The sequence below is a fragment of the Carassius auratus genome, chromosome 22 (genome assembly GCF_003368295.1).
Source record: "Carassius auratus strain Wakin chromosome 22, ASM336829v1, whole genome shotgun sequence".
In the NCBI taxonomy this organism is placed as follows: domain Eukaryota; kingdom Metazoa; phylum Chordata; class Actinopteri; order Cypriniformes; family Cyprinidae; genus Carassius; species Carassius auratus.
In genome coordinates, this window is record NC_039264.1 from 24,529,854 (window position 1) to 24,544,268 (window position 14,415).

General features: G+C 37.4%; 1 protein-coding gene across 1 annotated transcript in view; it reads left to right on the forward strand.

The window, feature by feature from the left end:
• Positions 1 to 6,230: 6,230 nt before the first annotated feature.
• The window catches only part of LOC113040111 (inaD-like protein), a 134,629-nt gene continuing 126,444 nt past the window's right edge, over positions 6,231 to 14,415 (forward strand). Inside the window, exons 1-2 of the mRNA XM_026198371.1 lie at positions 6,231 to 6,531; positions 6,772 to 6,912. The gene's annotated coding sequence lies outside the window, so the exon portion shown is untranslated. The remainder of the gene's footprint in view (positions 6,532 to 6,771; positions 6,913 to 14,415) is intronic.

Consider the following 14,415-nt stretch of genomic DNA (forward strand, 5'->3'; position numbering starts at 1 on the left):
ATTGAAGTGCTGTATTGATATGTACACTCCTTAATCACATTATTACCGTTGAGTAAGACTATTTGCTGCATTTTGCAACAGGATACACACAAATAAAAAATAACAAATAAAATAAATATGAACACATAAATAAATAATGTTACTGTATATGGCTGTATGCAAACAGCTTCAGCCACCAGAAACCAGAATTTTACCTGGAAAATTGTTAAGTCTGGTCATGTCCATACTGACACAGCGGACAAACTTTATGAATGCATCGACTACGATTCCTTTCCCCTCTCTCCTCCTCCTCTCATATTTTGCAGGGTGTGCAGCCCAGCGCCTCATTAAAACCATAGATCATAAATTGAACACTGACTTAGAGGGGCTAATCTGGGATTTAGAAGCCATTCAGTGAAAAAAGATAATTAATTTCACTCACATTCGCCGACCACACACTGGGTGAAGAGCTTAGTGAAGATGCACATGAATTAGAGCAAGTCTTTAGAAAGTTCTAGGTAATCCTGTGCAAAACGACTTTGGGAATGGTGTTGTTGACATGGTTGACTGCGGCCTCCGAGCAGGACCGCTTCACACACATTAATGCCGTGAATGAACTGAACACAGCGTAAAAAAGAGGCATATTGAAAAAAATTAACAATCCACTGCCCCGTGCTAAGCTGAAGCTACATCCGTAACAATCATGAACAAGCAGCAATGTTTTCAGTGAGGTATGCTGGTAGAGGAAAAAAACAACACCGATTATAACATTCATAACAACAATAAACTAAATGTGATGGAACAGGGTATAAACATAGCATTTTGCAACAATGCGAAACCATACAGTCATTTTATTTTTTATGGCCCTATATTCTGAAAGAATAGGACCCCTGAGTGCCGACAGTTTTGTTGTTTGCAGGTTATTTGTAAGAAATATTTATTTCGTTTCCTAGTATTTAAACACTACTCAAATGAGTTAAATTAGAATATCATAGTACTTATCTGTATTATTATTGTCTTGTACTATTATTTGATGGTTTCTTGTTTTAATGCATATGATGTAATAAGATCCAGTTAGTCACAGCTAATCAGAAACTATTCTGAGGATTTTGGACCAATGAGATTGCAGTGTGGGCGGGGATTAGAAACAGGTCAACAAAATGTTTTGTGGCTCATCTTAGTTGTGGGAAATGGTATATTTCTGGGGAGAAAAATAGATGTTTTTGCAATATAACAGTTTATTGAACTTTTAGACAAAATATTCTTAAAAATGTTTTGCATATGTGTATTTTGTGTCATATAGTATCATGTAGTAAGATATGAGAACTATAGCTCATATGCCAGGAAGAAAACACACTATAATTTTATTTAAAGGCCCAAACTGAAACATACACACAAAATTCAGTTGCTGATATTCGTATTCTCAGAGTAAAAAAAAAAAAAAATCTCATAGCTTGTAATGAAAATCAATGAGATCTTTATAGCACTAGCGAAATAAATAAAAATATGAGTTGTCACTGCAATAATAATGTATTTCTTAGTAAGATGTTAGGTTAAGAGAAACTTCAGATAGATAAGAAGATATAATTTATCGCTTGTCACTTTATTACCATTTATTTTATTGTATTATTTTATTTCTTACTTTCAAAAAGCCCTGTTTTTGCACTGTGGCTCACAACTCAGTTTTGAAGGATAAAAATATTAAGAAAAATTATAATTTTAAACACTAACGTACTTAACTATCTCAGGCAAAAATGTCAACTGAAAATGTCAGTGTACATTTCAAATTTAAAAATGTCTCATTGGGTGTGGCATCAAAATCTGGTGTCAGTTTAGTATTGACGACACTTTTTTTTATTTTTTTTATTGTACCTTTATTTTACCAGGTAGGCCGATTGAGAACAAATTCTCATTTACAACGGCGACCTGGCCAAGATAAGGCGAAACATGTGCAAGACAACATAGTGTTACATAATAAATACACAGAACACAGGAGTGCAAATTTATAAAATTACAGTAAAACACAAGAAGGCAATACCGGGTATCAAAAAACAGGATAAGATATATGTGAGTCTGTTAAGCAACATAATTAAGACATATTGGACATAGCGAAAATATTTTAAGATTAAAAAACAAATAAATAATTTTACTGAATAAATAAGGTGTATCTTACTAAAAATCTATCTAACCGATATATCATTTAAGTGCATGGATTGTATGACCGCAATTATGGAAAGGAGCATTTAAAATATATATATATATATATATATATATATATATATATATATATATATATATATATATATATATATATCTGAGCAATAATAATAATACAAGAAACTCAGCAGGTATGACAATATTGCATGTGAAAAAAGTCCACTGTGCAATGCGGACATAGCATAAAGGAGAGAAGAATTGAAGACAATTAACAAGTACAAAGATCGGTCAGATGTTCAGAAAGGAGTAGTTTAAAAGCAACTGGACACAAATATTTCTCTCTCGAACGTTCCGAAGGAACGAGTGAAACACAAACCTTGAGTGTGAACTGCAGGACTGGTCATCTTGAAATCCAAAGCAGATGTCGCCTCACGACAAGACGAGCTGTTTTTACCGACAGCAACAAAAACGTGTTCAAACAAGTGTTGTTTTTCTCAAAGACAGGAGATGGAGTTCATTAAAATGGCCAGATTCGAGGGCGACCTGAAGTTTAATTAAATCCATCAGTAAAGTCTTGAGGTTTGGCAAAAACACAAACCCTAAGGCAGGCAAAAGCAGTCAAAGCTTATTTTTCCTCTTCCCATTTGTTTGTTTAAATTTCACTGGGGTGTTATATAAAATGGTTAAGTTCATTTCGGCTATGAAAAGTATTAATCATTGGCGGCAAAGCAACAATTACACCTGTGCCTTTTGTGTTCACCACACAAATGAAAGCCCCTGTCCCAAGTCCGTACTGTGTGTCTGGGATTACCGTGGCTCGTTAATCAAAGGGCTCCCGGCAGGACGGGGCAGGCCTCTCCGTGGCAAAGAAAAGTTCGCCCTGGGTGATAGCAAGCCTATTATCATATTATCGCCTCAGGCACTGCTATTAAACTGGAAATTGCAGACCAGGGTTTTTAAAAAAAGGGACATTCATGTGGAGATCAGTGGAACAGCTTGTAGCCACTTCAGGCCTCTCTTGTCCACGTTTTCCTATGTTTTGTCTATTCCGCCTTTGCTTTGCCGCCACTTAGTTTAAACGTTTTTTATTTATTTTTTTTGTTGCGTCTCTTTCTTTGATTTTCTTGAACTCTCATCGTCTGTGTCTTTGGCTCGCGTCAGTTCTGTCAGTTGGAAGAATTAGATGTGCTGTCTGGCATAACAGCGGGTCAGCACTCTGGCCAAATCCTAAAATAAAAGAGCACTTCTGCCATAACAGCTTCTCCAGCTGTCTCATATCAAAAGTTAAAAAGTGTTAAACTCTCAGCAGAAAAAGTGCTCAATACTTAAATGAATTCATTCATTTATTAATTCAATTTATTCATTAATATATAGCCTACAAAATACTATACTGATAAAATTCATATTAGCTGTATTGAAAAGACACGTCTTAAATAATTAGCACATTTAGCAGTGCGCACTTGAATTAAGATTATAATGATTTCATTTTAAAGCACAGCTACCACAAAATCAGACTTTAGTATTCATTTTTATTTTGAGATCATTCTGATTCACAATACAAACTTTTATCACACTTGTCTCAAATAATAACACTTCAAACTCTAATATGTTAATATCTGCTGAAACTAGAGCTTTGTTTATTTTATATATTATGACTAGCGAACTGTTTTCTCTTAACTGAGGATTTGCTGCAATGCAACTTAACTAGTTTCCATTATTTACTTCTGAAAAGCACATCTATATTTCATCCAAACAGTGATTTATATCGTATGTGGCCCGTCACATACTTCCATACCCCTTTGCCAAATGGCTGGCTTTTGGATTTCGCAGTCCCTCATTGGATAAATTACCCGGTTTCTGGTCAGTGTATCACACATTACTTGAACAATACCCCTCAGAGGAGTCCGTATTGAGTCCAGCCCACTAATGTGATACATGAATAGGCATGCAGGCATCCACACCTCCCCTGGCCACGGCTAAAGCGGAGGTAACAAAGCCCAGGGTGATGGAAGGCCCGAGCCACGCCTGGCCCCATAACGAGCGGGTAATTAGTGAGCGGGATTACAGCCCTGCCGTCCACCGAGAAATTAGCATTAATCAAAGAGTTGGTCAGGAGGAGAGAAGTATTGGTCACACCGGGCTCTGATGGTCCTGCTGGATCCTGAATGGCAATGAGTCGCCTAAGGCACGGACGCAGCACGAGACCCTTTAATTGCCACCAGTGTTTTAGAACCGGGACGACAATCAATGGCTTCCCATTGCTTAATGGTGCTTAGATGGGGAGAGAGGGGAAAGTGTGAATTCTGGCAGGTGCTGAGGCCCAGCGTACGGACTTCAGGGAAACATGATCTCACTCGGTTCTCCATGTGCTGTGCGTTTGGTGAATAATGAGGCCGGTTATTTGCGTGAGGTTTATATTTGAGGCATGACCACGGCTGGAACCTTTCGGTGATTATTATTCTGTCTCATGCTCGCCTTTGGCACGTAACAGAATTCATCTGTGAGTTGACATGCCGAAAAATCCCTTCGAAGTGTCCTTATGTAAACCCATTGGTGGTAATCTGTGAGGCAATTTCCATCCAGTGGCCACCGAGTTTGGAAATAAATGTCTCAATGTTTTGGCAGCTGTTTTATGAATCAACACGGCAATTAAGGCTTGTTTGCAAACTGATGTGTAAAGACACAAAACGATCGGTCTGTGCAAGAGACTGAACAGTATTAATATAGTTTTTTACCTCTGATACACGCAATGTCCAAACTTTCGAACTGTCCTTAGCACATCCTTCTATGCACGTTCTCAGCAGCAGGCGCATGAGGCTACTTCTTCTTCTTGCTTGATGGCGGATCACAGACTTATACGTGCATCTCCACCATCTATCTCTCAAGTGGACCATTGACACTCGACCATTTTGTGTCTTTACACACCAATGCGTCATCAAGAGCCACAGGGTTTCATTTGGTTTTGTTTGTGTATGTTTTTATTTTTTATTATTTTATGTTTTAGCCATGATTCCCATACACTTCCATTATAAGACTGATAAACTGCAACAGTTTGTGTTAAAGATCTTTGTTTGTGTCCTACTGAAGAAACAAAGTCACCTACATCTTGGATGCCCTGGGGTAAGCAGATAAACATCAAATTTTCATTTTTGGGTGAACTATCCCTTTAAGCGATATTAATGGGCAATTTATGGTCTATTTTTCAATGGTGTAGCAATGCATGGAGCACAGCTTCGTGTGACAAAGTCTTGAATGCATATTGAAATGACTAGATTTCTGCGCTGAAAATTGGTTGAACATGTAAATATGAGCACTGCTTCCAAACTGTGCAGGATACGTTAGTTCCTTTAGTTGCTTTTTAGTCATTTTCTCGCTGTTTAATTGAACTGTGTTGCCTGGGCTGAAAATGTGTGGCACACTTCACATCATCTTTGTTTACTCCCAACAGAATCCCTCAAAAAAACTCACTCCAGCGTGAGCCACTGGCGGTTTGTGTATGTGTGTTTCCCTTGATTTATATGTGGATGTCCCACAGAACGTCAATTTCACAGAGATGCTGTATATTTATGCATGCTTAAAAAAAAAAAAACCCAGCTGGCCAGTAATTATGTCCGCTTTGGGTGATATTCCAGCGAGAAGGGATCCCTGCTGCGGTCAGTCTGGATCCAACCTGAATCCAGTCCACTGTAAACACAGCAGAAGAGCTCAAGATGTCCATCTTTCTGAATGTCTACTCCCTTATGCCACCAATCTTAAGATAGCTTAAGAAAATAACATGCCTAAAATGTCAGAAATTGGTCTCCTGAGAGACCACAGAGGTCTCTATAGACCAAAAAGTCAATGTTTGGCAGGTTATCATGATACTGTCAGCCATGTTGCTATTATTAACAGTTGGGAAAAACATCTTTCTCTATTCAGAAGTTATAAAGTATTTCATACGAATTCGCTGTGAGGTTGGAGCTTCACCTATTGAGATGAATAGGAAAGCTAACAGATAGCTTTCTCCTAAAGACTTCTTTGCTGCAATGTATTTTTTTTTTAAATCTTGTCAGAAAACTATCAAATCAGAAACATTCTCTGTCTGTCAATCATTTCGTGAGCTGATATCAGGTCAGCTGTGCTTAGAGGGCGGGGATTCGTCGGCAAATGGTGTGAGGTTGAAGTTAGCAAAATAGCTAAATTGCTAACAGCACCTTTATTTTTATTAATTAGCCTTTTTTTAAGCTTCTCATGTTCTAATTTCACACTTCAGTATCAAAATATACAGAACATGGATTACAACATCAAGTATCTACTGTAACATCAAACATTAAATTACGTAAATTGTCTGGATAGGTGTTTGTTTGCATGCAGCATTTGCATCAAGCCAAACTGACATCTTTTTTAAAACAAAGGGTGAGTAGTTCACTTTATTGTTTTATAATTCTTTATAAAAGCCCAAAGGATGTGTTCATGAATATGTTTACAGAGCATTTTATTAAAATTTGCTGAACTTGTAGCCTGTTTATGCAAGAAACAGGCCTTATTTTTACCTTAACGTATTATCGTTTTACATATTTGCACTCATTTCAGGTGATCTTGGCTGTCTGCTAAACTTCCTGTTCTTTCTTATTGCCCTTTTTTTTTTTTTTGCAGTCTCACAGATCCCTCTCATCGAGCAAAACTTGAGACATTGCAGCAAAACCCCAAAACTCAGCACAGTCCAAATCAGCAGTATCCCAAACAGGATCTTTCCATCTGAGGGAGCGACGCACAGCGGTGGAGGACACCAAGCAGGTGTGTGTGTGTGTGTGTGTGTGTCCCACCGGTCAGGCATCATTAACTCTCCCAGTGGCCTTGGCTCTTAACCCTCCCCCATGCCTGGGGCCGGGACAGTGATGGCACCCTGACAGCGGGTGCAGGGTGTCGGGGCCGAGCCCTCATGGTTTGTGTGTACCGTTCACGCTCCACTGATGCACTGCGGCCTGACAAATGAGAGCCCTACCCGTCTCTTCATATCTCGCCCCCATCCCACCGCCCGTTTGCATTCTTACCCCGATTGAGTTACGCCACCGATGAGCAGTCAATAGAGTCAGTGTTCGAGCTTTTGTGCAGTATCATTCCAGTTGGAGATAGTGGCAGCGTGTGTGAGCGTGCTTGTCGTATACCAAGTGCATCCTTTTTAGTCCATCGGCTTTTGCCATTGTGCCCTTAATTGTTCAAATGGAGGATGTTGTTATATGAGGTGTCTCGTATATTGGACTTGTCTTCCTCACAGCACTCCATAAATCCCCTTTGGGTGACATGCGACGGGATGCTGGAACAAAGCAGGACCGAGGCCAAGAGACCTTTTACTTTTGACATAATGTAGAAACACCGCCTCCTATAGGTCATATGAGAAACAGTATGTTGTCTGCTCAATATATAAAATTGATAAAAAGATAGATAGATAGATAGATAGATAGATAGATAGATAGATAGATAGATAGATAGATAGATAGATAGATAGATCTTTTATAGAAAGGGTATAGAATTAGTACATATTCCTAAATTTTCCACTTGTAATAAAAAACATTTATATAAAACACACACACACACACACATATTATAGAAATGGTCAAGTGAAGAAAAGAACTGACAAATCACATGCAATTAAATAGAAAATTCATAATTTTGAACATGATTGATTCTTCAAATCATTTGGCTTATTTATGTTTCCTTTTCTTTTTTAAGCATTGTAATTCCTCTAGATTGACGCAGAAAGAGAAAGAAGGAACTGAGCCATATTTAGAGGCCAGTACATCATAGAGACACATTTGTTGGCTCTTTTGGACCAACATTCAACCACATAGCAACCCTCTGGCATCATGGCAGAGAGTTTTACTCAATAAAGCACCCCTGAAATATTTTTATTCAGAGGAGACTAGTAGAAAACACTCTGTTTTCCTCATCAGCAAATGAACGAACTGAACTCAATATCTACATCTGAGACTGGAACTGGTTCATGACTGGCCTCCAATGTTTCCTGATATTTGTGTTGGAGCCGCACGAACCTGCATTTAACGCCTCTTCACCGGCCAAGCCATCTTCGCAATGAGCCTACTGTGATCCCCGGGACTCATTTCAGCATTTATCTTATTAACAGGAGCCATTCACATCTTTTCAGCCTTACTCAGCGTTTCTTGTCTCTTCATTGCATTTCATCAGACGGATGCCAAATGCTTTAAAACACAAATCATTAACGTTTGCAGTGACTCGCGGCTCTCTGTGAGCTGCATCTACGAGGACGGATATCTGAGAGAGATTAGAGAGACACAAGCCACACATGTACAAACTCTTGAACCCCAAACCCGCGTGTAAACTCACAGGAAGAGGTGCTGTTCATTTCACGCAGACTGCCCTGTTTTAAAGTGGACTGGCAGTCACGGAGCGGATTACATCCAACACCTAGATAAGACTCGTTCCTCATCGACTTGAGTTAGGGTCTTACATGCAGGCTTTCTCTCTGTGTGCGTGTACGGAGGCCTCGCGGTGAGCCATTACAGTTGTACGACTGATTATGCTGGCAGACATTATTCTGAGACTGTACAGCACAGATATGGGCGGTTCACATGACATATCACAGCGCTGACAGCCGTGAGCTGCGGTGTCACGTGCTGAAATCCATGCAACACAATAAATTAATAGATATTTATATTATACCAGCATGATGTTAAGGTTGTTTTCAAAGGCGCTTTTCTGTGCTCGAGTCTTTCCTGAATTGAGAGGTTTATATTTAGCCATATTTACATTTACAAAATAGTAAAATAAAATGTATAACTATATATATATATATATATATATATATATATATATATATATATATATATATATATATAAATAATTTTTTATATTAGAATTATTTAAACAAATATTTACTATGCTGTAAGACTACTTAAGTAAATGGCCGGAAGCAAAAAGTAATTAAACATCAAAACGTCAAAGAAAGAGTGACTAATCAAACTAAGCCCCACAAATATTTTTCAATGTTTAAAATTTTACATAAAATATATATAAAATATTATAAAATAGTAATATAATTACAGAATATTACAATTATATTTTAAATAAAATTATTGCAAAAATATACATTTTTAAATAGATTTTAGATAGATCATTTTAGTAATAGAAATATTAGATACAGCTATGGAAAAAAATATTTGGATTTTTAATTTATAGTTATGTGTTTGAGTAAAACATAATTTTTGTTTTATTCTGTAAACTACTGATGGCATTTTCTTTCCTAATTTGACTGAAATAAGATTTTCAGACATATATTTCTATCCATTTTAGACAACACAATACCAATTACTTTAGTTTAGAAGACTTAAGAAATCAATAATTGGTGGAATAACCCTGATGAAAATCTGTTATTTTGACCAATTGTCATTTTCTGAAAATAAATAAATAACTCGAAAAGACCATGTTTTTTTTTTTTTCTTTTTTTTTTTTTACAAATGTATCAGATTTAAAAATATTAACATTTTACTCTAACCCATACCGAGTAAATCCAGAGAAACTGAGAATTTTCAAGAGGTCTCTTAATTTTTCCACGTTTATAATTAAAAAAATTACACTTTTAATTAAAATTAAAGTATAATGTTTAGAAGTTAAATATTTATTTTTATGGTTTAAATATAGAAATGATATTATTAATATTATATCTGCATATTTGTCAGGCTGCAGGCCTAAGTGAACTGCCAAAAAAGTAAGTATTAAAATGCAATCCCAAAATAGCGATCATTCAGAACAATAAATCCTTTATAAATCCATTAACCCATTTTATTGTGAGCTCCTAAAAAAGTAGCTTTTTTCAGGTTTTAAGGCTAATACAGGCCAAACCTGTCCCACACACACTCAACCCTTCTGGTACCCCCTGAGGTCTCCGAATCCCAGACGGGGCCCGTCCTCCCTGGAAGGGAAGCAGAGCATCAGCTGAGAACCTCACGGCTGAGCCAGCATGAGAATATTGGACCGGCTTATCTGGTGACACGCCAGCGCCAAACGTGAAAATTAAAATAAAGGATTAGAGGAGGGGGGCTGGAAAGGTCTGGCCTTAATATTTATTTATTTCTCAATCACCATTTCGTGAAGCCTGTCACCTTATCATTAATGCCTCTTGACACTTTCGGTTCCAAGCGACACAACTGTAATTTCATGGGCTTGTGTAACCTGGGCAGGCATGCTGGGGGTGGGATGGTGGCTGTAGATGTGTGCGCGTGCGAATAAAGCCCTTCCTCTGCCAAAATCAGAGGGAGTGGGCGTCACTTTCACTACCAAACATGCTCAGGATGACAACGTGGATGTATTCGAATAATTAAATATCAACTTATAGTTGTTTCAAATCTTTTAAAGCCAACATGAAACCATTTAACATTCGTAATCTGACACGAAAAGGATATTTCGAGATAAAAACATATAAGCCAGCTACAGTCATTAGTCACATGACACTGATTACACTTTGTTAAAAGATCACAAAGACAAACATTCCTCTCTGTAGAATAATGTGCACTGATGAATCATACACAGTTAGACCAGGGACTGAATTAACAAAACAAATAGGCTCATTTTTGATTTCATATCGACTTTTAAGGATGACCAATGTAGTCTGGATGAGGTCTTGGGATATTCATCATGATAAAGTGGATTACTCTGAATTTCAGATTGCATTAACATCACTGTTTAGTTTGAAATAAATGTAAGAGGCAGCTAAGCCTTGTAAAAAAAATACTGTGGCATTAGCATGGTAATACCATCATACTTTAATTTATAAACCTAGGCTTATAGGCCAAACCACAGAAAGACGTCACACATTTACCTCAGAAAATCTAGGATACATACAGACACACACACAGCTTTTCTGAGGTATACAGTATGGTATGTGACATTATTTACAAGCTGTTTTATAGACGTCTTTGTTTTCCATTTGGACAACAAACTGAAAAAAACATACATAAATATTCTGTCATTTTTGTCAAAATTCTGTCGGTTTCAGTGAATGTTGTTTTGACGCTCTTAAATGCTGACTGACAGATTTTGCTGCACACAGACTTGGTGTGTGCACACCAGAATTTAATTATATGTGAGAGTGCATTCAATACAAAGTCAATGCAAAGACGTGAATTTACACAAATTTCCGAGCGTTTGGGTTTCCTAACAGGTACAATAGTAGTTATCTCCAACACGGTTAATGACAAAAATAACTGAAGAAGAAAATGTTGTTTTCGATATGTATGAAGACACTCTTTAATATGCAAGAGATGTGAAAAACTATGGCACCCTATTTCCATCACTGATTGAAAAAAAAAGGCTAAATACGCATTTTTATCTTACAATTCTGACTTCTTTTATCAGAATTGCATGGAACAAACTCGCAATTCATACTTCTTCACAACTGCAAGTTATAAAGTCAGAATTGCGGGATATAAATAAATTGCAAGAAATAAACTCGCAAATTCTGAGTAAAAAAGTCACAACTAAGAGACTAGTTTATATCATGCAATTCTGACATAAAAGTCCGAATTGGCAGTTCATATCTCACAATTCTGACGGCATTTCTCGCAAATGCGAGTTTATATCTTCACAAAAAAAATCTGAATTGTGAGATGAAAACTCGCAATTGAGAAAACATAATCGCGCGATATAAACTGACTTTATTTCTCAAAATTGCAAGTTTATATGTCACAATTCTGACTGTATTTCTCGCAATTGTGAGTTTATATCTAAATGCGACGCAATGTGAAAATGTGCTTCACTTTTGGTGTACACACACCATGTTCACTCACATGAACCTATTCTCTCTTCCGCTTTACTACTAGTTATAGCATGAAACAGTACAACTTACTGAAGTGTATCATGTCTGTTGTAATCACCCAAAGTTTCAGAAAGAAAGACATCAATAAAACGGCTTATGTTACATTTACCTCAGAAAACGATGTATGTGTGTGTGTACAAATAATGTCTTTCCGCAGTTTTCTCTTTAGACAACAAAGCTTGAACTTGTCCAAAACAAAATAAATGTTCCTACCTATGTTCAGTGCTCGATAAAACCCTGAAGCACTTGTAATACTTTTTTTGTTGTTGCTTAAAATCTAAACCAATCAAAATGTAAACTGAACAGCAATGAGTTCTGACAGCAGTACTGCTGCGCTCGCAACAGGCCTGACTCTAAAAAACACCACAACCTTGACCTGCATCCCACCGGACTGATCAGAGTCATATATGAAACGTGTGGAAAGATAGAAAACAAGAGATAAAAAGAAAGAAGGAGACCAGGAGAAGGTGAGGAGGGGACGCTGGAATTGCATACCTCCAGCACAGGAAGCTATTTATCATAACATGCTAGGGAGATATTGGCTACATACTGAACCAATTAGAGCCGGGGCCTGTTTCATCATACTTCATAACCTGGACTGTGGGGTTTTGGAGCGTGGTGCGGCACAGTAATTGAATTTTGATTAAACACACATGGCGCGTGACCCTGAATACCTATAGCAAGCGTCGGACCTGAGTTTGCGCGGGTTCTCCCAGCCAAGAACTTGGCCAAAAAAACAGGATGTCCTTTAGAAATGGGGAAAGGTGGAGGGAGGAGTGTAAAATGTTTGTAAAATCAGGGACAGCTGGCGAACAAAGATTTCTCTATGCTGCTGTGGCGTCTCCATCCGCGAGGATGAGCTCTGCCCACGCCACCGGGTGTTTGACTCAGAGGTGACAGCGCGGTACGCCAGCGCCATGAATCTTCTCCGCCGATGTGCTGCGTCCACAGCTTCATTGCAGTGGGGCTGTGCGGGTGACGGGAGACGATGACTGACTGCGTTTCTGCTGAGTCATAGACTGCGTCCAGAGCCACAACACGGTACTCGACTCGTTTCTAGCAGGACAATGCACACACACAGTGTGGAGCTAAGCAGATTAGCTTACAAGACCACGCTTGGACTGAAGGTCACACACACCGTCTTCGTAAACGGTGACGACTGGGAGTCTGGCCTATTCGTGTGACCTGCACTTGCTTTTGCACAATAATCAAAAACTAAGACTGTTTTGACACCATCAATCCATCCAAATGAGGCAGATGTCTCTGTAACGCAAGATGTTATGCGTGCAATTTGACACCGTTGAAGAAGAACGTAATTTCAACTGATTGCTTTTGTTCTCATGAGAAATTTAACCTCATGTTTTAAATTTTTATCTTGGATTCCCGTTGCCAAATTTAGAGCAAAAAAAAAAAAAATGCATTTAATTTTGAGAGAACATTTAAAATAAGAAATGAAGTCAGAATTGTGAGATAAAATCACATACGTAACATATAGAGTCACATTGATCAGGGAACAAAAAATAAGTCCGTTTTGAGAAAAAATTTAATAACAGAGTTGCATTATGATAAATCATTTATAAATGACAAAAAGTAGCAATTGTCAAATATAAATTCACAAAAAATAATGAAAAATAATGTCTTAGCTAAAACACATACAGTTGTAATTAAGACGATAACGTCACTTTTGTGCGAAAAGAGTTACAATTTGGAGAAATAAGGTCACAAATAAGATAAATAATTGTGAATTTGTGAAATATAAAGTATTTATTAAAGTAGCTATTATGAAAATTAACTGCAAACTTGAGGAAAATAGTCAGGGAAGAGTTGAAATTATGATTAATGTAGAAATGGCAACAAAAAAAAGAAAGAAAGAAAAAAAGCAGTTACGAGAAAACAGTCCTTGCAATTTTGGCAGATAAAGTTGCAATCTAAGAGAATAAACTAGAAATTATGGGAAAAACAAACAAACAAACTAAACAAAAACAATTGCGAGAAATTTATATTATTAAGCAGCTAAATAAAAGGTAAAACTAGCAATTACCAAAATTGATTATACATGTGACATTTAAAGTTATGATTTAAAATAACGTAAACATAAAAAAAAAATCTTAGGCAGAAACAGGCCTTCGTTTATTTTTATTAGCACATGTAAAGCTTTGATCAGAAAGCGTTTATCAAGGAGGCCAGAAATCGGCTGTATAACAGAGCTCTGTTAAAGAAAGAAATTCTTCATCATTTTCTTTACAGGATGTCGAGAGTGACAAGGACAGCTTGCTTGGCAAAGTGTCAACCAGAAATGCTTGTCAATATCACGAGTGTATGAGAGCTCCATTCATGATTGCATCTGCACTTCAATGCACCACACGTTTAGAAACGAGAGAGAGAGAGAGACAGAGAGAGAGAAGTGGTGATTGGAGGGCAGGGGTTTCTTGGTGATCACATATCAA